Source organism: Gossypium hirsutum, chromosome A03 (assembly GCF_007990345.1).
Source record: "Gossypium hirsutum isolate 1008001.06 chromosome A03, Gossypium_hirsutum_v2.1, whole genome shotgun sequence".
In the NCBI taxonomy this organism is placed as follows: domain Eukaryota; kingdom Viridiplantae; phylum Streptophyta; class Magnoliopsida; order Malvales; family Malvaceae; genus Gossypium; species Gossypium hirsutum.
In genome coordinates this window covers 84538620-84564476 of record NC_053426.1, presented here as the reverse complement: position 1 = coordinate 84564476, position 25857 = coordinate 84538620, and the positions used below count along the sequence as shown (strand labels likewise).

The 25857-nt window shown below is 34.1% G+C and overlaps 1 non-coding gene across 1 annotated transcript; it reads right to left on the bottom strand.

Annotated features, from left to right (window-relative positions):
• Positions 1 to 5022: 5022 nt before the first annotated feature.
• Positions 5023 to 5127, bottom strand: LOC121227573 (small nucleolar RNA R71). Its single transcript, XR_005925142.1, has one exon. It is a non-coding gene; the product is annotated as a small nucleolar RNA R71 (small nucleolar RNA).
• Between the last annotated feature and the right edge of the window lie 20730 nt (positions 5128 to 25857).

The following is a 25857-nucleotide window of genomic DNA, read 5'->3' as shown; positions in this document are numbered from 1 at the left end:
TTTGGTCATTTAGGGGTAAAATGAATTAAAATACAAAATTAAAAGCCAGTTTTTCTCATCTTCTTCACCATGGACGTGTATACCAAGTGAGACTCCATGGCTAGGGTTTTCAAGCTTCCCAAGCTCAATTGTAAGTCTGTTCTAACCCCGTTTTCAAGTTCTTTACGTTTTTGGAGTCCCGATAACTTGTTTTAGCTTATGCTAGCAATAACTCAACCTAGGGTTCATATTTGGAAAAATACCCATAGGTAAAATTTGTGTATTCTGGTGTTTTATGATACAATATGAGGTTTTAAATTATGTTACACAACTTGTGCTACTCGGTTTTAAGTGAAAACGAGCAAAAGGGCTTAATTGGTAAAAATACCTAATAGTCATAAGTATATGTTAGAGTGAGAATTTGATGTTTCCATAGAAGGGAAAAGTGATCATCGTGTCATAAAACATAAGAATAAGGGATGAAGTTTAATTCCCGAGCCTAGGGGCAAAAGTGTAAATATGCAAAAGTTTAAGGGCAAAATTGTAATTTTTCCAAAGTTTGAGTTAAGGACTGTTTTGAATAGTACATTAATTAAATAAGTAAAATATGATGTTTTAGATCCCGAAAAACGAGATTTGAACCTAGAATGAGAAAAATCGAAAATTAGGAAAGTTGGTAAAATGGCCGTTTTAATATTAAGGTAAGTTCATATGTATAATAAGCATTAATTTATGCACATTTCAATGTAAAATTGATATATTTACTATGATCTCCAAGGTGTTGAAAGTATGTAAGTTGGTATGATAATAATACAACAATAATGCTGTAATTTATATTTGAAAGTTAAATTTAGTGAATTAATTGAATTATGTTAAATTAAATGATTATGGTGCCAAGTTTATGAATTGATTTAAAAATATGTCTATGGTACATGAAGTGCATTGAATTATCATACATAAATGTGATTTCTATGATTATGGATATTATGGGAAATTGTAAGTTCATATGATTTTTAATAAGACAATGTGTAATTTAATATTATTGCGTTGATATTAAATGAGATGTAAGTTTATATGTAAGTAATACATCACTATTACTTGTATTATGATATTTTATAAAAATATTGGAAATATGTTTGTGGATAATTACTTGATTGGTGAAATTGTTGGAAAAGAGAGAGAAATCCTGGTTGAACCTTCGGAAAGATTGGATGATACAGATGGTATGTAGCTAGGTCACATGTATAGTGCTGAGTGCACATCATGTGTACAAGAGAGCTACAAGACATTATGATGTAGCTAGGTCGCATGGGTGATACTATGTGTACACCATGTAGACAAGAGAGCTACGGGATATATGTAGCTAGGTCGCATGCGTGGTTCCAAGTGAAGGACACCATGTAGACAAGAGAGCTACGAGATAAACTGGCTAGGTCACATGGGTGGTACTAAGTGTTCACCATGTGTACAAGAGAGCCGAACTATATGATGGGTGGAGCTATGTGCTGAAACCACCAAGTATCGAGGATTGATCCAAAGTGTTCAACGGGAGACTCTCTATGTATTGCTTTGTGAGTTTTGTGATGAATAAGTGCAGGAACTTGGTTATGTGAATGATGTGTTCATTAAGTGACCAGGATGTGGTAAGGTTATAAACAAGTAAGTTATACATGAGGATGATTTTATGGTGACCTTGTGATCATGGGCCTATACTTGTGATGTATGAAATGTGGTGAAAATGATTTGTGATATGTATGTTAAAATGAGGTTAATACAAAGAAAGTGTGAAAGAGTGAATTAGCAATAAAACTGTTTTGGATAGTAGCAGTGATGTGATTTTGAAAAATCACTAAAAATAGTATAAATTAAATCAGAGACTGAATTAGATATCATATTAAATCTTAATGAGTCTATTTTCATATAAAAGAAACATACAAAGAAAAGGAGTTCTATATTTTGAGATATTTATGTTTTTGTAAGACTGATTCAGAATGATTACGTGATCCCCTGTTCTGAATTTAGAAAACCAAAAAAATTTGTAGAAAAATAATTAGAGGCTCAAAATTATATTTTTAAAATCCATAATGAGTCTATTTTCAATATAAATGAACAAGAACATTATCCGAGTTCTGTACTGTGAGATAATTATTTTTTAGTGAAGAGAGGTCAAAACTGTCAGAAAGTGAAAGAGGGGAAATTTTAATGAATAAACTGTACTAATTGGCTAAACAAAAAATTATGAAAATTTTATGGTGGAAAGATATGTGAGTATAGTTTCAGGGGAAATTTACAGATCTTAATTTGGAGCTCTGTAGCTCGAATTATAAATAATTAAGTGACTATGACTCGTGTGGACAGTTTGATGTGAACATTTATTAGTAAATTGTGAAATCGTACTTACAAGAATGCTATATACATTAAGTATGTGGAATGGAGAGGAGGAGGAGGAAAATAAATATATGTGGAATACATGGAAACTATGGTATATGAAATATTGATATAATGAAATAAATGATATGTGTTTATAAGAAAACAAAAAGAGAATGTTATGTATCATGACATGTATATATATATATGACTAGTCTCAATGTAATGCTTGTTGGGTATGGAATTGAATTGAAATGTTTCAGGCAAACATGTTATTCTGCGCATCTGAATCGTGGTATTTTATAAAGATATGATCTAGCTTTAAATATGAATGCTTGATGATTAAGTTGAAGATATTTGGTAAGATGATAATCTTGGTATAAATGTATAAGTGGTACTATAATAAACAAGGTAAAATGAGTATGAGAGACACATGTATGATGACATACAAATGCTATGTTTGTGGTTTAATTGAGGATGTTTAATCATTAAATGAATACCATGTTGTATGCTTTTGATTTTGTATAAGTGTGTAAGAGATCAAGGTTGACCAAAGCTTGGAAAATAGCCTAGGTATATTCCACACAGGCAGAGACACGACCATGTGTCTCAGCCTTGTATGGAACACGACTTTGGGACACGGGCGTGTGGAGCCTTAAAGCATTAAATTTCCAAGATTTTTGTAAGTTCTCGGTTTAGTCCCAAACCCTTTCTAAAGTATGTTTTGGGCTCCGTAGACTCAAATAAGGGACTATGTGTAAGAGAATGAACGCTTTGAAATATGAATAAAATTTTATGGCTCATATTTAGTTTAATGTTTGTATGTTTGTCTGGTAACGCCTCGTACCTTAGCCTGGCCTCGGATACGGGTAAGGGGTGTTACATCATATTTTTGTGAAATTATAATTTTGCCCCGAACATTTTAACTTTTGATAATTTAGTCCTTAAACTCTAAAATTGAAATCTAAGCATTTTAATCCTCATCTCATGCCAACTAAATTCAATAGGGACCTATATCAATACAACAAACCTACATTTTACCAATTTACTATGAACTTTTATCATTTTCACAAATAAGTCATAAACACAATTTTCATCAAAATTCACATTACAAAACTAGTTTATTTATCAACAATGACTCATAATATTTCTTTAAACATCAAGAATCATGTAAGAGCATTCATGGAAAAACCCTAAATCTTTAACAATTTTGCAATTGGATCCCTAGGCTAGCTATATTAAGCTACAACGACCCCGAAAACATAAAAATCATTAAAAACAAGATTAGAAAATATACCATGCAAGCAAGAAGAAGTGGCCGAATGTTTCAAACACTAAAAATGGCTTCTTTCCCCTTCAATTTCGGTGGAGTCCTATTTTGAAGAAGATGAATGCTTTGTTTTAATTAATTTTGACCTTATTTACTCATTTACCCTTTTATCCTTTAAAATCATTCAAAATTACATTAATACCTTAGTCATGAATGTCAACTAACCCTTTAATTGGTCTATTTACCATCCAAGTCCCTTTGATTAAAATTCCATAGCTACTTGACACCTTTGACTAATAAAACTCTACTTTTGCACCTTTTTTTTTATTTAGTCCTATTTACGTTATTAAGCATGCAAACATCAAAATTTCTTAATGAAATTTTAATACGACCTTACTAACATGCCATGGACATTAAAATAATAATAAAATAATAATTTACTTGTCAAATTTGTGATCCCAAAATCACTGTTGTAATTTCACTGAGAATGGGCTATTATATAACATATTTTTATTTATAATTGATTTTATTAATCCATTCATTACATTTATTTATCAATTAATCACCTATTTATTTTGCATAGTTTAATTAGTCAATTTTGTAGTAATAGAATAACCAATTATTTTAGTCAATTTTGATCTCTATGAAGATGATACTCACTCATCACTTTATTACTTGATTTGACGTGTATACATGCACATTTGCATTACACATTCACACCTGACAAGTTTTTGGTGTTGTTGTCGGGGGTCGATAATTTTGGTGAAATATTTGGTATGTTATTACCACTTTACTTTTATTAGTTTAGCTTAATTAGTTGTTTTGATTTTTTTTTTTGCTTTTCAAGATTTTTGTTGGTGCATGAATAGTGATATTTTAGCAATTGAAGAGTATTCGTTTTATCCAAAAATTGTGAAAACCTTGAGAAGAAGGAGGAAAGAATTGCGAGAAATGGAAAGAATTAGAAACAATCAGGTTATAGAAGAGCCATTACATCGGGAAGGAAGGCATACTGATATTCCTCAAATAATACATAAGAAAGATATACCCATAAAAGAACTTGTAGTGCCGATCTTGGATGATTTAAATCCGGGAATTTTCAGGCTGTATATTCAGGCTCAACAGTTTGAGTTAAAACTGGTGATGTTTTAAATGTCACGAACTGTGGGGAAGTTTAGTGGATTGCTTACTGAAGATCCACGGTTGCACTTAAGACTCTTTTTGGAAGTCTGCGATTCATTCACGAAGCAGGGTGCTCTTGAAGATGCCCTGAAACTGAAGTGATTCCCTTATTCATTGTAAGATTGTGCCAGAGCATGGTTAAATGGATTACCGTCAGGAATTGTGGCATCTTGGAATGAACTGAGGGGTTTCTACTGAGATATAATATTCTGACCATGAATGCCAAACTGAGGAACGATATTACATCCTTTCGGCAATCTGAGGATGAAAAATTATGAAGCGTGGGAGCAATTCAAGGAGTTAATTAAAAAATTCCAAATTAATGGTTTCCAACATTGGACGCAAATGGAAATGTTTTACAATGGATTGAATGCACATACAAGAATGGTGGTTAACGTATCTACCAATGGGACTTTGCTTGATAAATCATATAATAAAGCATATGAAATTCTAGAGAGGATAGCAAATAATGATTATCAATACCCCACTACCATATTAGGGACAAACAGAAGTGTTTCTGGAGCAATGGAACTTGATGCAATCAATTCCATAACAACTCAGGTATCATCTCTGATGACTATGATTAAAACATTGAAAAGACCAACTGCAGTGCAAGAAATAAAAGCAACCGAGTTAGCATGTGTTTACTATGGAGAGGATCATGTTTTTGATGAATTTCCATCAAATCCAACCTCATTTTATTATATAGGAATTTTTAGTTGCAGCAACAACAACCCATATTCCAACACATATAATCCGAGAAGCAACATCCCAACTTTAGTTGGAGTAATCTAGCGGTGGGAAATCCTTGCAATGCTATTCGACAGAATGTTGCGGGTGCACCACCTGGATACAATTATCTTATGCCATGGAAAAATGTTCAAAAAAATTCAACTTTGAGTTATTCATCGATGGAAGATTTATTGAAGGAATAGATGGCCAAGAATAATGTTATCAATCAAAGTCAAGCTGTACCTTTAAGAGCTTTAGAGAATCAAGTGGGGCAAATTGCCAAAGCACTACGCTCAAGACCGCAAGGAGCATTGTCGAGCGATACCAAAAATTCACGATCTTAAGGAAAGGAACAGTGTAAAGTTATTACTCTCTAAAGTGGTATGTCGCGACTAGGGGTTGTTAGTAACACCACTATTGAAGAAAGTAGTTTAGATTTCACAATTAAGAAGAATTCAAAACTAGTAGTAGAGCAAGCTACAAAGTAAAAGAGCAACCAAACAAATGTTGAAGCAAATTCACCTTATATTGCGAATAAAAATGCCACGGTAAAACAACCTCAAGAAATGGAAGGAAGGCGACCACCACCTTTTCTTCAGTGTTTCCAAAAATCTAAGAAAGATTTTCAATTAAAGAAAATCTTGGATGTCCTAAAGCAATTACATATCAACATACGATTGGTGGAAGCATTGGAACAAATTCCCAACTATGTGAAATTCAGGGAAGATATCTTATAAAAAAAGAGAAGGTTAGGGGAGTTTGTAACCTTTTCTCTCACTGAAGTATGCACAACAATGCTGAGAAACAAATTGCCACCAAAGCTAAAGGATTCAGGGAGTTTTACTATACCTTGTTCTATTGGAAACCATTATGTTGGCAAAGCATTACGTGACTTAAGTGCGAGTATAAATCTAATGCCTATGTTTGTTTTCAGGAAGCTGGGGATAGGGAAGGCAAGACCTATAATTCTCACTTTGCAATTAACTAATCCTTCATATGTACATCCAAAAGGTAAAATAGAAGATGTGTTGGTAAGAGTTGAAAAATTTATTTTTCAAGCAGATTTTATTATTCTGGAATGTGAGGCTAATAAAGAGGTACCAATCATACTTGGGAGACCTTTTCTAGCAACTGTAAGAACATGACTTGATGTTCAAAAAGGTGAAATAAATATGAGAGTTAACGATCAACATATAACATTTAATGTTTTTTATACTATGAAGTGTACAGATACAGATGAAAAATGTCACACTATAGAGATTATTAACACAATAGTTCAGGAAGAAATTGAAGAGTTTTATCACAATAATTGTAATGATGGTGCAAATTTAATTGAGTTAATTGAAGTAAAAATGATTGAAGAGCGTGGTGAACTACTAGATGTTAAACAAATCGAGAATAAATTAATGAGAAGCTTTGAATTATTAAATTTATCGGACCATTCTTTTAAACTTCCTCGGCCATCCATAGAAGATCCTCCTATGTTGGAATTGAAGCCTTTGCCAGCATATCTGAAGTATGTTACTTGGGAGATAATAGCACATTGCCAGTAATTATTTCTATGGCATTGACATTAAATTAAAAAGCTCAATTATTGAAATTTTTGAAGAAATCTAAGAAAGCATTGTGATGGACGATTTCAGATATCAAAAGAATCAATCTAGCAATCTGCGTGTACAAAATATTATTGAAGGATTACGATGGTAAACCTATTGAGCAACAGAGGATATTGAACCTCATTATGAAGGAAGTTGTCAAAAAGGATATTATCGAATGGTTGGATGCTGGAATCATATACCCAAATCTAGATAGTTCTTAGGTAAGCCCTATTCAATGTGTACGTAAAAAAAAGGTGTCACTGTGGTAAGCAATGATAACAATGAACTCATTCCTACTCTTACTATCGTGAGATGGAGGGTTTGTATTGACTATCGAAAACTCAACAAAGCAACAAGGAAAGACCATTTTCCTCTGCCATTTATCGATCAAATGTTAGATAGATTAGTGGGGAAAGCTTTCTATTATTTCCTAGATGGTTATTCAGGGTATAACCAGATTACCATAGCTTATACTGATCAAGAGAATACTACATTCACATGTCTTTCTAAAAATTTTGCATTCTGACGTATGCCATTTGGATTATGCAATGCCCCTACAACATTTCAACATTGCATGATGGCAATATTTTCTAACATGGTGGAGAAATTTTTAGAAGTTTTTATGGATGACTTCTCGTTGTATGGTGATACTTTTGAAAATTGTTTAAAAAACTTAAGTTAGTTCTTTATCAGTGTGAAGAAACCAACCTTGTTCTCCATTTAGAGAAATGCCACTTCATGGTTTGTGAAGGCATTATTCTGGGACAAAATTTCAAAGCAAGGGATTGCCATCAACAAAGCAAAAATCAAATTTATTGAGAAATTGCCACTACCCTCCACAGTTAAAGGTATTCATAGTTTTCTTTGCCATGCAGGATTCTATAGACGATTCATCAAAGATTTTTCAAAAATATCAAAACCCCTATGCACATTGTTAGAAAACAACAGATCTCTCATTTTTAATGATCAATGCTTACAAGCATTTGAGAAGCTGAAAAGCTGCTCGTCACAGCACTAATAGTCATAGCACTAGATTGGACGTAGGGGCAGTACTTGGGAAAAGAAAGAATAAGTTATTTCATGCTATTTACTATGTAAGCCATACGTTGACTGGTTCACATCTAAATTATACCACTACTGAGAAGGAGTTATTACTTATGGTATTTGCCTTCGACAAATTTAGTGCTTATTTAGTAGGCACCAAAGTTATGATTTATATGAACCACTCTGCTATTAAATACTTGGTGACCAAGAAAGATTTCAAGCCCAGGTTGATTTGATGGATATTATTATTACCAGAATTAAATCTAGAAATTAGATATAGGAAAGGCACAGGAAATCAAGTGGCTGATCACTTGTCTTAAATTGAAGTAGGAAATGAAATCGGTAATATTCAACGCATTTAGGATGATTTTCCACATGAGCAACTGTTAGTTGCCATGGCATTACTATGGTATGCTGATATTGTAATTTTTTTGTTGAGTGGACTACTGCCAACTGACCTCACAAATCAAAGATGAAAAAAATTTCTCCATGATGCCAAGCAGTATTATTGGGATAAGCCATTTTTATTCAAACATTGTACAGAGTAGATAATTCGGAGGTGTGTTCTAGATGATGAGTCTCAGAGTTATCATTCAGCACCGTCCAAAGGGCACTTTGAAGGCATAAGGACTACAAAAAAAGTTCTCCAATCTGGTTTTTATTGGCCAACCATGTTTAAAGATACTCATGAATTTTGCCAAGCTTGCAATTGCTGTCAAAGAACTGGAAATATATCAAGTAGTTATGAGATGCCCTTGCTAACTATTTTAGAAGTGGAATTATTTGACATTTTGGGAATTGATTTTATGGGAACCTTCTTGGGTAATGCATACATACTTTTAGTTGTTGATTGTAACACCCTGAATTTGGGCCTAGAAGTTTTGGGCCTTGAGCATGGGAGCGATTGAAGGTAGCTTATAATATTTTGTTGTGCATGTAAATTTCGTTAATGAAGGCTTGTTTTAATGGTTAAGTGTACTGAGAAGTGTTGGAGAAGTCCTGGGTTCAAACTTGGACTCTAGCCAAAATTTTGGTTTAAGGTGAATCAAACGCTAGGTGTAGTAGGTAGGCCTTAAGAATATTGTTAGAGAAATTGTGCCATAAAAAGCCTTGTGGTCTAATGGAAAAGTAGCGCCACATAAGAGGCAGGAAGGTGGCGTCATAGAGTTGGCAAGGAGGTCCAGGGTTCGAAACTCATGGCAATCAAAACGCATTTATTTTGCTAAAAGGGGGCGGCAAGAGTTGGTGTTAAATTTAAACTCTGATGTTGGAGGGATCCCACATTGGGAAGCTAACATAAGAGGGGATGCGAAGCTGGCTTTAAATAGAGAGAACCATGAGGAGAGTAGAGGTACCTTTCTTAGCTGATCCTTTTCGCTTTATGGCGTGCTCGTTTGGGTTGGGCGTCGGCTAAGAGTGCTCGGAGAGTGGATTAACTCCAGTCGCCAATCAGGTGTGTATTTCTCACTACTCTAGCTGTAGGATGGCTACTTCGGGCCGCGATGGGCCCAAAGGGGCCATGTGGGCCCAATGGGCCTACGGGCCCAATTGGATAAGTTGTTTGATTGTGTAGTAAATATTGGACTAGGCTAGGTGAATCTCATATCTGTGGCTAGATTTGGGCTAAAAGGGCCACACGAGCATGTGGGCCCATTTGGGTCGAGAAGGGCTTTAGGCCCATTCGTATTGTTATCCCTGTTTAGAATACTTTAATTTACCAAATTACCAAAATAACCCCGATTTATAAAATTACCCAAATATCCTCAATTTGTAAAATTACTGACATACCATCGATTGTAAAATTACTGAAATACCCTCGATTTGTAAAATTACCGAAATACCATCGATTGTAAAATTACTAAAATACCTTCGATTTGTAAAATTACCAAAATACCTTTGGTTTATAAAGTTACCAAAATACCCCTGGTTTGTAAAATTACCAAAATACCCTTGGTTTACAAAATTACCAAAATGCCCCTGGTTTGTAAAATTACCAAAATACCCTTAGTTTACAAAGTTACCAAAATACCCCTAGTTTGTTAAATTACCAAAATACCATTGCTTTGAAAAATACTAAAATACCCCTGTGGGGTAGAATTACCGAAATACCCCTGTAGGGTAGAATCACCAAAATACCCTTGTAGGGTAGAAATACCGAAATACCCCTGTAGGGTAGAATTACCGAGATAACCTTGTGGGGTAAAATTACCATTTTGCCCCTAGGGTGTTAAATGACTGTTTTGCCCTTGTGGGCAAGTGACTAACTTGACTGTGATTGTTTGATTCAAATATGGGCATGACATTCTGCATATATGACATGTTGCATGGGTTGGGTTTTGTAAATGGAGGAAGTGCTAAAAGTGCTATGCTCTAGTTTACCGAAAAGGGCTTTGCCCCAGTTTATCAAAAAGGGTTTTGCCCTAGTTATTAAAAGAGGCTAGGCCTCCAGTTATATGATAAAGTAGCTATGCTGCCAGTGGAGAGTTTGGTTGGGTGGGTTGAGTTATTCCCTACATGGAGAGCTTGGTTGGTACGAGTGGAGAGTAGCGGATGGTGGGTTGAGTAGTCTCCCCAAATGGGCTTGCAAAAATCCATTGGATTTACATGTGATATTGAAATGGGCCTATGGGCCATACCGTTTATAGTAAAGGCTTCGGCCCAGTGATATGATTTATGAAAAGGCTTCGGCCCAGTAACCGTTAAAGGAAAGGCTTCGGCCCAGTATATGTCGAGACTGAATAGGGCTTTGGCCCATATTGTACTGATACTGTGTTATTCACTATTTGTTTGTTATTGGGATTACACACTGAGTTTTCGTAAACTCACCCCGTTTATTAACCTTTCAGGTAATTTCCAGCTTTAGATGGATCGGAGCTGCGAGGGGCTCGGAGATGGCCACACTACTGTTTCTGTTTCTTTTAATTGCAAATTAGATTTTGTTTTGGGTTTTTTTATGTAATAAGGCCGTTGGTGGGTTTTAAGTTTTAATTTGGATTGTGATTTCTTATACTAAACTGCTAGTCTAGGAAAACTCGAGATTTCAAAATGGCATGATTTTTCTAAGGAATACTAGCTTTCAACAACAAAGTTTTCAAAATGCTTCCGCGATTTTAAATGAGGTAATATACCAAAGGCAAACAAATTGGTAAACGTTTTGATGGGAACTGTGGTTTAATAATAAATTTAGATTCAGTAATGGATTTTCATCGGAAAGATCAAATTTGAAAAATGGTTTGATGTGACGCACGTCTAGGTCGGGTTTAGGGTGTTACATTGATACTATCTCCAAGTGGGTTGAGGTTGTTGCTTTACCAACAAATGATGCCAAATCAATATTGAAATTTCTACATAAGAATACTTTTAATATTTTTACCAAGTTTGGTACTCCTCGCGCTCTAATTACTAATGAAGATTCACACGTCGATTACAAATTAGTTGCTAATGCTCTAAATCGGTATGAAGTTAAACATAAAATTGACACAACATACCATCCCCAGAAAAATGGGCAGACGAAAGTCTCTAATAAAGGGATTAAACAAATTTTGAAAAAGGTAGTCAATCCCAACTGAAAAGATTGGTTATCTAGATTGGGTGAAGCTTTATGGACATATCGCACTGCATTCAACACGACATTGGAGATGTCGCCCTTCAAGCTTGTTTATGGGAAACCATATCATTTGCCCATTGGAATTGAACATAAGACATATTGGGCAATTAAGAAATTGAATATGGATTGGAGTGCTGCTGGTACCAATCATTTATTGGAGTTGAATAAGATGGAAGAATTTTGAGCAGAAGCCTATGATAATGCCAAGTGTACAAAGAAAATATTAAACGTTGGCATGACAAAAAAAATTTGCCACGGTAATTTTCACCTAGACAATTGGTCTTTTTATTCAATTCCATGCTTAAATTATTTCCTGGCAAATTGAAATCTTGTTGCTCTAGCCCATTCAAGATAGTGCATGTTTATCCTCATGGAGCTGTAGAAGTTACAAATAACAAGATTGGTTCCATTTTCAAAGTCAATGGAAAACGATTAAAGCACTACTTTGGACCCCCTAAAATTCGTGATAAAAATTTCATCACTTTTCGAATTGCTTAATATTTCTTTCCTACGCAATTTTATTCATTTAATTTGCTTTTAATTTCTTTGTTTCATTTCATCAATGAGTTTGTTTAACTATTATTTTATTTTTGTTACAGGTATATTATGGCCCAGGATTGATGAAATCAGCCCATTCACTACAGTAGTTAATTTTAATTTCCTAATTTTATTGCTATTTTTCTTTTCTCGCTAATTTTTTATTTTTTCTGTGTTAGGGCGCACTATCAGATTAATCTTAACCCTCCACGTCACCGCTATATTTTCTCTCACGTTTTTCCCTAGTCGTTTCACTTCTTTTTCATTTCATCTTCTTCAGCTTTCTCTGCTTTTACTCCATTCAAACTATAAAAGTCTCACCTTTTTTATTTTCCAGTCACTATTGTCTATACAATGGCTCGCCAAGCACCATCTTCTTTCACCTCTATGCTATACGAATATTTTTCAGTAAAATCACGAAAGAAAGTATACCCAGAACATATCAAAGAGACCAATTTGTCTGGAAAAAGGTTTCCTTTTTCAAAATTCCCCATTTATGGGTTACTTTGAAACTATCTCTTCTGTAGTAGAGAAACATGAATGGCAAATCTTCATTTTCCACCCCGATGACGTTCTCACTAAGGTAGTGAAAGAATTTTATGCTTATCTCACCTTTCTGGATAATGCTTTTATATATGTGCGCGGTGTCTCGGTCATGTTCGATGAAAACTCCATTAATGCATAATATGGGTTATCTGACAACCCTGATGAACACTCCCAATTTTTTAAGACTATGACCACTGAAGGACTCCACCAAGTTCTGACGGATTTATGTGTCAAGGGACAAAGTGGACAGTATCTCAAATGATTGTTATGCCATTTACCGTGTACCATTGAAGCCTCACTACAGAGTCTGGTATCATTTCCTTAAAACTCGTCTCATCTTTTTTACTCACAACTTAATTTTTTTAAAAGAACAACTGTTATTATTGCACTTGATTATGACAGACAGAAAAATCAATTTTGGAAGCATTAGCTTTAGAGAAGTCCACCGTTGCTCTCAAAAGAATGTTGGTTCCTGAAATTTTCCATCACTTATTACGTCACTATGTCAGCAGGTGAAGGTTCTTATTCAAATGACTGAAGACATAATCCCCAGCAAAGGAGCCATAACAAAACAACTCGCCCTAAGATTTCCTGGGGAGGAAATGCTAAGGCATCCGGGTTCCACATCTACATCACCACCACCTTTGAATATTGATACTGCTCCATCAACATCTCATAGTAACTTTAAGCAGGAAGTGATTGCTGCACTTGAAATGTTGCAGAAACAATTCCAAATAATGGAGAAGCACCAATAAAGGTTGGCCATTGATTTTGGCTGAACTCATGAGGAAATGGCTCTCTTTTAAGGGTATGTCTGAGAAAGATATAAGGCCATTAAGAACTCTATTTAGAATTAATTTTCCCGACCCATGCCTACATTCCCTATTTTTTCTTAAAGAATTATTTTTGGAGCTAGATGATGATGATGACGATGGCGAAGAAACCATTGCGGAGAAAAAGACCACAAAACAAGAAGGAGAAGTGGAGAAAAATGAATCTTTCCATTTTGAATCTGAGAAGGATGACGATGATGTGACTCAAGCTACTACACCTATAGACACCACCACTACTCGACCACTACACCTATGATTTAAAAAAACGTGTAGTTTATCAACTCATTGATGATCTCACGAAGTCATACACTGATGAAGAATAAGATGTGCCTATTAACTAGCTCAAATGGAAGTGATACAAGAGAGCTATTGGAAAATCTATGCAAGTTGATACTGGTGAAGTAGAAAGGAAGCAGCAGTACAAACGTCTGTCAAGAAATCCAACCAACCCAATTAGAGTAACCCCAATTCTGTACAAGCTTTTGTTTTCTTCTTTCATTTTATACTATATGTTTCATGCATTCATATTTGGTTGTCATTGCATTTTTATAACTGTCAGTTGTTGTTTTTGCATTTTAACATGATTCATTATTCATCCATTGAGGACAATGCATCTCTTAGGTTTTGGGGTGTATTGTGTTGTAAATATAGTATGTCGTAGATAGATGCTTTAATATTCATTCATTTTTCCATTACATACAAATGCCAAATAATTGCCAGACTACGCTGAGTATATCGATATCAGTGATGTTCAATGAGGATAATAACTCTTTGGCTAATTTAGAAAATTGTGGAAGTTGATTAACCATGTTTAGCTTAGGATAATTGTTTGAAAATTGATTCCTAAAAGTATAATAACTTAAGTAGAAATGCAAGTAAATCTGTAGTAAGGTTCTTTTAATGCATTTAGAATTTCTTGAACCTAAATTCAATAATTTCGTTATGAATGATTAGGAATACCCTAGCAATAGTTTTACACTCCAATTTTTGAAACTATTGAATAGGTCAGTAATGCTTTGTTTGCTCCATCATATTATTGATCAGAAAAATGAGTTCATATAAGAGTGAGTAAAAAAAAAGTTGTATTAATAATAATTTAGGGACACTCTACTGTAGTAATAGTCTGATTAGCTAAGGAAGTAGTTGTTTGCTCCATCCATCTCTTTAGTTAAGAGCCTTAGCTTTACGAGTGAAATACATTCAAATTGTGGCATGATATACTACCTGGAAATCTAGTGTATGTGTAACAACCAATTTTCAGTGAAATCGGAACAGTGGCTCGGGACCACAAATCTGAGTTAGAAAGAAAATTTATTTTAATAATATTTCATGGTCTGTATTATGATAGGAAAGACGTATGAAAATTTCGATAAGAAAATTTTACCGATTTCATGTTTTATTGAGGAAAGGACCAAATTGTATAAAATGCAAAAGTTGAGTTCTAGTACCTATAAGTATCAAATAGCTATGGAATTCAAAACTTCAGGTCCTTATATGGTAATTAGACCATTAAGAGAAGTTAGTAGATATTTTTGGTGAATCATCCATGGAAAATTAGAAAAAGAAAAGGACTAAATTGGAAATGGAAATAAATAAAAGATGATAAATTAAATAAATGCTTAATATCATCATTTTATATCATCTTCATCCCCAAATTCTATGGAAACCCTAGGAAAGAGAAAGAAAATCAAGCAAGCCTAATTGGGTAAGAAATCTTGTCCCGATTTTAGTAATTTTTATATTTTTTAGATCGGAATAACATAATCTACCTAGTTTGAGGATAAATTTGTAAAGTTATCAAAGTATTGAAATTTTTCCATGGATGAATATACTGAAAGTTTGAAATTTATGGTAGGAAATCAAAGGTTGTTATCAGATAAACAACTTTTACAAAGAAAATTTTGATGAAATTATGATTTAGGAACTAAATTGAAAAGTTGTAAAACCCATGGAAAAATTTTGATTTTTGTGAAATTCATGGGCTATTATTGTAACATGTAAAACTCAGTTAGGCTTGAAATAATGATTAAATTGCATGAATTTCATTTTTCGAGCTTAGAGACAAATTTGTCATTTATGAAAAGTATAGGGGCAAAATTACTAGGAAATGAATTGCATTCAGTTGAGTATGAAATGGATTAAATTGATGTTAAATTCATTGATTTAGATCTGGAAAACTCAAATAGGAAGTTAGATAGTGGAAAAGAAAAAATATCAGATTAGTAAATTTCTGTATACGAACAAGTAACGAGGTAAGTTCGTGTAACTAAATCGTGTGTATTTATATGCTTAAATTGAATGTTGTATGTTTGAATTGTGTAAATGTTATTGATGTGAAATTCAATACATGATCGATAAAGCTGGATAAATGCTAAGTCCCATGTGAATAATGAAATTCAATGGGTAAAGCATTTTCCCCGTATTGATTATGGTCCTGCATATGTTGCGGACAGAATATAGCTTGGACGAGCAATCCTGTTAAAAGCCTTCTCGAGCATTCCTATTTTATAGTTCATGAGCATCCTGATCGGTATTGATCCTGCATGTGTTACGCACTACCGTAACTCTTTGTGAGAGTCTTGTTACATGATTCGATCGGTTGTGATCCAGCATTTATTGCAAACACAAACATAGCTCTTCATGAGCATCCCGATATAGGCTCTTATGAGCTTCCTGACATGGCTCGCTTGAACTCCCTATTATGCTATCCGGAGCTCCCTATTAATAACTCTTCGGAGTTACCTATTAAGCTCAACTAGCTTCCTGTTCTAAACTCTTAGGAGTTTCCTGCGTAGCCCAGATTAGCATCTTGTTACATGGCTCATTTGAGCATCCTGATATATGGCTCAAGAGTGTGCATCCTGATTATGTGCCCTAATTGGGTACCCGTGGATATGAATTGACGGATTTCAGGTTTGTACACTTTAAGTGTACTACATGAGCGTATCCATCAATATTTCAAATAAATTCAATGGGTAAAGTTCTAACGTGACTAAACTAAACTTGAAATGATTTGTCATGGAAATGTACATGTAATATGGAATAATGATATGAAAAACATATATATATATGAAAATCATTAAATGACGAGCTCATCCATGTTCTTGATATTATGTGAATTACTTGACTAACATGATTGGTGAAGTTGTGTGTTTTAGGCTATTAGCCAAATTGCTTGGATGACTTTTTGTGTGCTTATCTTTAATGAAAATATATGGTAAGTTAAATTCCTATTATATGAACTTACTAAGCATTTGAAATGCTTACTAGATTTTCTTTCCTTTGTTTTATAGTACTTGGAAGCTCGTAAAGGTTGGTCATCGATCAGAGCATCATCACACTATCCTCCAACTTGTTTTGGTAAAAACAGGAAACTTGCTTTGGTATAATGGCATGTATAGGCTAATGGTGACAAGTAAGGGTATGTAAATGTTTTGGTTGTCAATAGCCATTCGAATGACTAGTGATAACATATTTATATTTATGGATGAAGTTATATCACGTTTGGTATGTGGGTATTCTTGGATTAGTAACTTAGATATAATCACTCTTGGGTAAATATATGATTAGAAAAGGGTAAGATGAATACTTGAAAGTGTGAGGAACATGTCATGGATAAAACTTAAATATTAGTTTGATTTATATGCCTTGAATTGGTTGTTGATTATATTGAAGTTTTCATGTAGGTGCAAGGTAAAAATGGTGAAAAATAAGGCTTGGAAAATCGCCTTATTTTGTCCACACGGGAAGACACACAGGCGTGTGTCTCAACCGTGTGTGACACACGGCCATGCTCACGGGTGTGTGGTTTGGCCATGTGTCCCCTACATCTTAAAAATAAAGAAACATAATGATTAGAATTGAGCACATTGGGAGAGACACGGGCATGTGTCTCAGATGTGTGAGACACACGGCCCAACAAATGGGCGTGTGTCCTGGCCATCTAACCCCTACACCTAATTTTCTAAAATTAAATTGTCCAAACAGTCTAGCACACAGACATGTGGCTGGCTATGTGACCCAAGTCAAAGAGTTACACGGGTAAGGCCACGGGCTAGAACATGGCCGTGTACCTCACGTCGAATGCCCACACTGTAACGCCCATACCCGAGACTCATCAAGCTTCGATTCGATAACTTATTCATTATTTAATTTCATTTCTACAATTTTTAGTGAATTTTCAAATTCACGTCTGTAACACCCATAATATACACACCTTTATACACAAGTAAAGCATATAAAAAAAATTTTCATTAACATAATAAGGTCGAATATTATATACACATGCCTTAGTATATATTATAAGTGAACATCAAATTATACCATATATAAGTCTTGATTTTTACTTAACATGCACATGGCCAACCTTAACTTAATTAACATCCCATAAAAACATATAGGTGAAACACAAAGTACCTTCACAAGTTTTATATACTTAGATACATTTTTAAAATAACACCAAAAATGATCAGCCATGACATACGGCATAATAATCAAATAGACTTAGACTATTACTCAACCAAAACTGAATTCGAACCTAAGATTAAAGTTATTTTCAATGCATGAAATACTTACCACAAACATCATCCATTCATAGTACTGATCACTTTAACTAAAACGAATTTAAACCACTATCAAGCATAACTAAATTATCAAGACCAAACTTACTAAACCTTATAACTAAGCACCCATAAGACCAAATCCAAACATAAATAGCAAGCCATATTCGTATGGCTAAAGTATACATATCAAAGTTCAAACAAAAACATAATAACCTATACATGCCGAAATGTTCTCTTAGACCAACTAAGAAGAGGATACCAAAAAGTTGCAAGCTGGTGTGATGACTTCGACGATAGTCCCGAGCACACAAAATGGATCAAAGAAACCTAAATAAGTAACAAGTAAACACACCAAATGAGTATATAACTCACTAAGTCATAAGCCTTACATACCGTCCATTAATAAAAGATCATAAGAGAAAACAAATAATGCAAAATCAATTACTCCAACCATACCGAACTATGCTATAATTTCTTAGAATTTTGGTTCAATCTCATGCCAAGTCCTACAATCAAATCAAATACCAAAACAACCCAATTGATTTAGACCCGATTCCTCAAAGCATGGAACCATGATGCACTAGATAAATTTATACCTACTCAGCACATGTCTCAAGTTCGATATTTTAGTTACTAGTTCTACCACTTCGTTCTTTCATGCACATTTTATATTATCAACCGAATTTGCACACATAGTGCTCGTCACACTCGCACACATAGTGCCATAGTAAACCGCACACTCAGTGCATTGGATTTTCTCTCATGCTTCAACAGCCAAATTGGCACACATAGTGCCACTTAATTCCGCACACATAGTGCCATATGTTAACTCATTATGATAAGGCAATTTACTTAATTCAAATAACGCATATGGTCACTTTAATAAATAGGAAAATCACTCCAAAAGAATACTTATAGAAAGGAATTCTTTTATGATTCACTAGTATTATTTATATACAAACTAATCAACCTTACAAAAATGCTTAAGGACTTACCTTGTGTTGGGTAAAACGGTTCCAACTCGGCTACTCGATGTTCTTTGCTTTGCCCTTGCTTGATTCCCCTCCTTTAATTTCTTGAGCTTAATTAAATAAATTAACTAGTTTAACTGTCTTGCTACATATTTATATCAAAATATTAATGATTTCATATCATAAGAAACACGGTAAATTTTTATCTTTCTACCTTATGCTTTTGAGCCATTCGGCTAGTAACCATATAATATCACCTTACTATCAATAATCCAATTACACATACATACATATATATATATTTGTATATTAGGCAACCACCCTTACTAATTACTCATTTTAGTCGATTTTAAACAATCAAAGGTAATATCACAAATGGGCATACTTATATAGCCGAATGTGCAAAAATTAGATTTAACATCACCTATACACTTAATTAGATGGCCGAATACATATAATATCAATTATAATATCATTTTTAATTCATTTAAACACATAGTTTCCTCTCATGAACACTTGACCGAATTTTTCCTAATCTAGCATAGCTTCACATCTATTTGTAACATCATATAAATCCACATATAACTACATTTCTACCTAAATTTTCTTTCACCTTTCTACTATTTCCATTCACAACATCAAAAGCACCATACTCTTAGCATTTATCTCCCCCTAACCATATGCCATTTAATTACCTATTTAGGTAGAAAATTAACATATGGGATATAATAAGACATTGGCTACTAACTAGATTTTCACAAAAAATTTAATAAAATTAACATGAATCCTACCTTAATCAACCCCTTAGGATGGCCGAATGTCTTAGAACATTTCTTCCTTCTTTCTCCTAGCTTACGGCACTTGAAAAAGAAAGAAGATGAAGACTTTCTCTTGCTTTCTTATTTTATTCATCTTCTTTTTTTTCTAATAATTCCTTTCTTTAATTTATTTTAACCATTAACTAATAAAAAGAATTACATTAAAAATTCAACTTAGTGGAAGAATCATCCTTGCTTGGCCGGCCACTACTTGAGTTTTGGGCCATTTGACATGCAAACCCAAGTTTTCTCACCTTGTTGTTATTTGATCCTTACAATTTACCTATCATCTTTTCTAAGTTTCTCAACTAATTCCTTTCAAGAACATTCACATTCCTAAGACTAAATTAAAACATTAATATTTCATGCACACACTATTACACATCAAATATATGCAATTAAAATTAAAGTAAATTTTTATGACTCGGTTTTGTGGTCCCGAAACCACATTTCGACTAGGGTCAAATTAGGTCTGTTACAACTCTCCCCCACTTAAAAATTTTCGTCACCGAAAATCTTACCAGCGAATAAATTCGGATAACGTTCTTTCATAGATTCTTCAAGCTCCCAAGTAGCTTCTTCAACCCCATGCTTAAGCCACATTACTTTCACTAATGAGATTTTTTTATCTCGTAATTCTTTTACTTCATGTACTAAAATGCGAACCGGTTCTTCTTCGTAACTCAAATCAGATTGAATCTCGATCTCAGATGGAGTAATTATGTGCGATGGATCAGACCTATATCATTGAAGCATTGAGACATGAAAGACGTTGTGAATCTTTTCAAGCTCAGGGGGTAAAATTAATCGGTATGCGACTGGTCCAACTCGTTCGGATATTTAGTACGGCCCGATGAATCTCAGACTCAATTTGCCCTTACGGCCAAATCTGAGCACCTTTTCCAAGGTGAAACTTTAAGAAACACTTTGTCTCCAACCTGATATTCAATGTCTTTTCTTTTAAATCCGCATACGACTTCTGACGATCCGATGCTGCTTTCAGACTTTCACGGATTACTTTTACTTTCTGCTCAGCATCTTTAATTAAATCAACCCCAAAAATTTTACTTTCACTAAGTTCAGTCCAAAACAAGGGTGTACGGCATTTACGACCATACAAAGCCTCGTAAGGTGCCATCTTAATGCTTGATTGAAAACTATTGTTGTAAGTGAATTCAATCAAAGACAAATACCTTTCCGATGAACCACAAAACTCTAGGATACAACATCTCAACATATCTTCGAGTATCTAAATTATCTGCTCAGATTGATCATCATTCTGGGGATGAAAAGCGATGCTAAAATGCAACTTGGTACCCAATGCTTCTTGCAATTTCTTCCAAAATCGCGATGTAAATCTCGGATCTCTATCCGACACAATAGAAATAGGTACTCCATGCAATCGGACAATTTGGGAGACATATAATTCTACCAATTTATCGAGCGAGAAATCCATACGAACAGGGATAAAATGAGCAGACTTCGTCAATCTATCAACAATAACCCAGATTGAGTCTTTCTTACTCTATGTCAACGGTAAGCCAGTTACAAAGTCCATCGTTACTCGATCCCATTTCCATTCGGGTATCATGATCGGCTGAAGTAATCCTGAAGGCACTTATGTTCTGCTTTCACTTGTTGACATATCAAACACCTTGAAACAAAGTCAGAAATGTCTCGTTTCATGCCAGGCCACCAAAATTGATGTTTCAGATCGTTGTACATGTTTGTACTCCCCGGGTGAACTGACATTCGACTACTATGAGCCTCGCTCAAAATCATTAAAATAAGTTCTGAATTTCTTGGAACACATAATCAACTTTTGAACATCAAGCAATCATTGTCGTCAATTTGAAACTCGGAGTCCATATTTGAAGCACATTCAACTCGTTTAGCAACCAATTCAGCGTCAACTTTCTGGATTCAAGTATTTGATGGATCAATAATGGTTTGGCCTTTAATTCTGCTACTAGCACATCATCGGATGAAACGGACAGGTGAACATTCATCGCTCTCAAAGCAAACAACGCTTTACGACTTAAAGCATCGGCAACCACATTAGCCTTTCTTGGGTGATAATCAATGACGAGTTCATAATCTTTCAACAACTCAAGCCAACGTCTTTGTCGCAGATTCAAATCTCTTTGAGTCATCAAATATTTAAGACTTTTGTGGTCCGAATAAATATGACACCTCTTTCCAAACAAGTAGTGTCGCCATATTTTCAAGGCGAATACTATGGCCGCTAATTCAAGATCATGGGTCGGATAGTTTTTCTCATGCGGCTTTAATTGTCTCGACGCGTAAGCCACAACTCGACCTTCTTGCATCAACACACAACCTAGCCTAAGCAAGGATGCATCACTGTAAATAACAAACTCTTTACCAGATTCCGGCTATACTAGCACTGGAGCTTCAGTTAAACATGTAACAGCCCATTTTTTTTAGAGTTGATTGGAACAGTGGTTTCAGGGCCACCAAATACGAACGAGTAGGTTGGTAAATATTATATTTAATATTTACGAGTTAATTGTGATTTTAAAAATGTTTTTGATATTATGATTTTTGTTTTAGAAGCGATTTATTAAGTTTAAGTGGTATGACCCTAAGGTCAAGTGGGTTTAGAAAATGAGGTATCGGGACCTTGTTTCTATAAACCGAGTTGTAAATATTTTTACAAATATTTACGTAGTGGCAATAAGATGGTATTAAAGTTTTGTTGAAAAATTTTATCGTTTCGATAGTTAATTAAATAAAAAGGACTAAATTGTGTAAAGTGCAAAAGTTGTGTTCTATAACCTAAAGGTATTAAATAGATATAGAACTTAAAAGTAGAAGTCCTTATTTGGTAATTAGCCCATTAAAGAGATAGTGGGATATGATGGCTTGGCATTTGGTGTAATAAATAAAGTGTATAAAGGTTAATATTGTAAATTGGTTAAAAATAATAATAAAATGAATATAATAAAAGAATCAAGGTGTCATCTTTTTCATTCTCTTTTTACCAGCCAAATATGAAGGCTTGAGAAGCCATGGAAGAAGCTTCCAACTTTCAGCTAATGCATGGTAGGCATATCTAGTCCCGTTTTTAATTATTTTTATATTTTCGAGATCGTTGTTGCTTAATCTATCTAATGAGGGGACTATTTTGCAAAACCATTGAATAGTTTGATATTTTCCATTGATGAGTATAATAGGGCTTTGAAGTTTAATGGAAGAATATGAGTCCTTGTTGATAGTTAAACACTTTTTGTTAAGTGAATTTTTGTAAAATTGACAATTAAGGGCTAAATCGATAAATGTGAAAACTTTGTGGTTAAAATGTCAAATAAATAAAATGTGTGGGCTGCTAGAGACACTAGTGATATTCGTCTATAGTATAATTTTACTCAATTTCATGAATTTGCATTTTTATGATATAGGGACTAAATTGTAAAGAAGTTGAATATATTAGGGGCAAAACTATAATTTTGCCATAAAGTGAATTATGGACTGTTTTGATACCATGAACATTTGGCTAAGCTTAATTATGGTTAAAAATGGTTAATTTGCATGTTTTGAGCTAAGGGACTAAAATGAATAAAAGTAAAACTTTAGGGGTAATTTTGTAAAAATGAAAAAAATGACCAAATTGTATGAAATGAGGTGTTTTAATGTCTAAATTAATATATTGAATGAAATTATTAATTTAGATCAAGATCGGGTGGAAAATCGAGAAAAATGAGAAAATTACCAAAATGCCCCTGAACTTTGGTATCTCTACAATTTAGCCAGGTAAGTTCGTATGCAATAAGCATTGTTAAATTGATGTTTTTAATGCTTTAATATTGTATAAATTGTATATACGTGAATATTTTAATGTCTGACGACATATCGACAAAATGTGGCACTTAGTGTGCGGGGAAATCAAATATGGTACTCAGTGTACGAAATATTGAGAATGGCACTTAGTGTGCGAGATATTGAGAATGACACTTAGTGTGCAAAATATCGAATGATTCAAAGGGAAATTATAAATTGTGATTGAATGATTAAATAGAGCAAAGTGAACAGGTATACATGCTATATTATATGAACTGTTTATGAGACGACTTTATAATGGTGATATTTGGGCTTTGAGCCTAGCAAGCTTTAAGCTGGTGAATAATATTATCGGGTTTAAAACCTAGCAGGCTAAATGCCGGTGATTTGATAAAAGCCTAAGACTATGAGACCTTGTGTTAAATCGGCAATTGAATTTGTTCAATGCATTAAGTTGGTCAGGTATGTGATATATTCTTATGCATGTTATATCAATTGCAATTGAATCATGAGTGTGAAATGAGAAGCATAGGTGAAAATGCCTATGTCATATATGTGAGGAAGGGCAAAACCATCGTAAATTATCGATAAGGGTGGACTATGTGCGGAATCATCTTATAATTGCTAATTTGAACGGTTGTGTGCGAATCATTGAGCATGATGTATTGTATTGAGATTATGCTTGAGTGAAATTATAGATATGTGATGAAATTGATTGGTGACATACATGTTTAAATAATGTGAAATGCAAAGAATGTGTGAAAGAGTAAATTTGTAATAAATCTGCTTGGGACAGCAGTAGTAACGTGATTTTGGAAAATCACCATAAATTGTTGGAGTCGAGTTAGAAGCTGAATAAATTATGTAATTAAAGCTTAATGAGTCTAGTTTCTTATAAAAGAAACCGTGTAAGCAAAAGAATTGCTGATAATGAGATATTTGAAGTGGCGTGGGATAGAGTCAAATGACTTTGGGGTCCCCTATTCTGTTTTTAGAAAATCATTATAATTTGTACAAAAATGGTTATAAGATAAAATTTATATGAATAGACTCCTTAATGAGTCTAGTTTCTAATGAAATCAAATAGAACATATTTTGAATTCTGTACAATGAGAAATTTGATTCGTAGTGAAGAGTGGTCAGATTAGTCAAACAGTGAAACAGGGGAAACTTTAAGAAAAATCTGGTATTTATTGGCCAAACCTAAAATTCTGAAAATTTTATGGATGGAAGATATATGAGTCTATTTTCAGGGAAAATTAACGGCAATTGATTTGGAGTTTTTTAGCTTTAGTTATAAATAATTTAGTGACTATTGCTCAGGAAGACAACTTGTCGTGAATTTGTGATTATGTTGTAAACATTGATAAAACTTGTTAATGAGTTGCTTATTGTTTTCTTATGAACTTACTAAGCGTAAAGCTTACTCCCCTTTTCTTTCCCATATTCCCTAGGGTTGCCAGGTTAGATCGGGTTGGAGGCCGTCAGAGATATTATCACATTGTCAAGTCTACGCTATCGGCGTAAGTAAATCTTAGTGTTTCGAGTCTATGGCATGTATAGGGTTGTAAAGTTGAGTAAGTAAATGATACAAGACTAAGATATTGATAAATATTTAATAATGCCTCATGAATATTTTGGGCCTTGTAAGCCCGATTAAAGGATAATATACGTGTGTATGAAAATTTTAAAATTGATCAAAAATTTTTACAGTCTGGTTTTATATAAATGGATGAGTTTAAATTTGGTAGCACCTCGAACCCTGTTCCGGCGAGGGATACGGGCGAAGGGTGTTACAAAACAGGTTTTTAATCGATCGAAACCTTCCTGACATTTTTCTGACCATTCAAACTCAACATCTTTTTGAAGTAGTTTTGTCAGCGGTGTAGCTATTATCGAAAAACCCTTTACAAACCGTCGGTAGTAACCAGCAAGTCCCAAAAAGCTCCTAACTTCAGTAACATTCCTCAGAGGCTTCCAATCGAGTATGGCCGAAATTTTGTTTGGATC